Source organism: Abrus precatorius, unplaced genomic scaffold (assembly GCF_003935025.1).
Source record: "Abrus precatorius isolate BTA unplaced genomic scaffold, Abrus_2018 Scaffold22, whole genome shotgun sequence".
Classification (NCBI taxonomy): Eukaryota; Viridiplantae; Streptophyta; class Magnoliopsida; order Fabales; family Fabaceae; genus Abrus; species Abrus precatorius.
Genome location: NW_020874365.1, coordinates 7,501 through 10,000, shown reverse-complemented (window position 1 = coordinate 10,000; position 2,500 = coordinate 7,501).

Here is a 2,500-nt window from a genome sequence, read left to right as displayed (position 1 = left end):
AGTTATTCACTAGAACAATTATGATCTCGAAGTCAATCCGTGGCAAGTGTTCGGATCTATTATGACATAGCAGTGAGGCGCTCAACGGACCTTTTTTAATCTTTTAAGACCTTTTCTGGACTTTGAATGGAAGTTTAATAATTTTTTGTGCAGCCTAATGTATTCAGATTTCACTCATAAGTTCTCCTAGATAGAACTAATTTCACTCTTTCTCTTTATAGAGAAGGTATTATTATGTACTCTATTTCAAATAGAGTGAGCAGTCATTAGCATTATTAGGGAACACACTGGTATTTATATTTAGTTTTTCGAGGGTCTCTTTTATTAGTTTGATTGAATTGAATATTGGTTTGAATAGTAGAAAAAAAAGAAAATTCTCTACTATATCCACGTATCATTTATCTCTACGAAATACCAGACGAAATAGAACAATTTTAAGTTAAGGGGGAGATACTGAAATTCTGTAATTGGTTGTTCCTATAGAAATGATTTGTTTTATTTGACTGATGGGAGCAACAAACAATAAATTATAACAAATGAAATATATATATATATATTATTTATATTCTATAGAGAATATAAATGAAATATATATATATATATAATGAAATAAGAAAATAGAAAAAAAAACAAAAAACAGAGTGTTCTTATTCAAAACGTCCTGTGATTTTCAACCAATTCTGTGCTTCAATATAATTACCAGGGGTAAGGGCTATAGCTTGTTTCCAATATTCAGCGGCTTGATTAAACCAAGACTCCGCAATTTCAGAGTCTCCCTGTCGAATGGCCTGTTCTCCTCGGTCGGAATAGGTGAGTAAATTCCTTCCCTTAGAACCGTACTTGAGAGTTTCCTGGCTCATACGGCTCAACAGTAAATTCTTTTGGTGTTCCATTATTTTGTTTTGGAGTTAACCAAAAGAAAAAAAAAAAAGAAGTTAATTACATAAGTTTTAAACTTGAATTTTGACTAATAAAGAATTTCAAAGAATTTCATCTTTTTTTTCTAGTTTTATCTTTTCTCCTACTTTCAGAAAAATGAATAAAACATCGACATTAACATTCTTATTCTAATTTTCTGAAAGGTAACTATCTCGATTTCATATATCATATACTTTCCTATATGATATATCAATTTCTATAGAATCTTTGAAAAAGACTTTTTTCTTGATAAGAAAGAAAAAACTTACTATCTTTGGGATCTGATACTACACCGCTGCTCAAAACTTCAGGGGATCCACTTTATTACATAAGTGGATTCCTAACTTTTCTATCATGATATAAGTAAGCAGTTCTTATTGTATCGGCTCAAAACCTCGTTAATTGATCCTTACGGTGCTTCCTCTATCAATTAGATCTTTTATCCATAGAAAAAAAGTATCTAGGCATATCTATTTCTTCATATTTTGACTTTTATGAGGTTTCTCTCTTTGCTACAGCTGAAAAAAATCGTTGTTTTGTACGATATATATGTAGAAAGCCTATTTTTTCGAGTATTTATTCGATTAGTATTAGCGGATTTACTCGTTCCTTTCTTTTTTCTCTCTATAGTGGAGATAATCGCACGTAATGACAGATCACGGCCATATTATTAAAAGCTTGGGGTAAGAAGGGGTTTCGTTCGAGTGCCCTAAAATAATATTCCAAAGCTTTCGTATGTTCTCCGTTACTTGTGTGGATAAGGCCTATGTTATAAAGTATATAACTTCGATCATAGGGATCAATTTCTAGTCGCATAGCCTCATAATAATTTTGTAAAGCTTCCGCATAATTTCCTTCAGATTGAGCCGACATCCGTTACGGTCGTCATTCGGTTCAAAGAATCTCCGTTCCAGAACCGTACGTGAGATTTTCATCTCATACGGCTCCTCCCTTATGTGTATAATGAGAAAAATACATATAATCAAAAAAGATTGAATTATTCTATTCTCATTATCAACTGAGCAGAGCTAGTGTTTTTTTTTACAACAAATCTCTAGCCAACCCTCCTGTAAAAGATTTTTTCTTAACAACAAATATGTTGGTACTGGATAAAAAAACAGTAACTTCAACAATTTCTTTGTCCTCACCGTTGCTTAATTTCTCGGAATTAATCACTTCAACAATCTTCGATGGTTATACGGGTATCCAAAATACGAACAAGATGGATGTTTATTGTCCCAACCATTCTTGTTAATCTCTATCCCGATAAGACAAGGAAAGATATTTTTTTTTTACAAAGTTTTCGTGTTGTTGATTCCTAAGCGTAGTGCTTCTTCCCCCATGCCGCCCATTGGTACTAGTAGAGTAGGGTTGACCTAACCCCTATAAGTATAGGTATAACCTTTCGCTTAATACTATAAACCTAAAATTGAAGCATATGAGGCTGCATTAATCGGGGATACACGACAGAAGGAACTAATCGTTTTATTTACAAATTTCACCTTCAGCAAACGTAGGTTTTTTTTTTCAATTTTTACCGAAAAAAAATTGAAATAAAGATAATCAAATCGCACCATCTCTG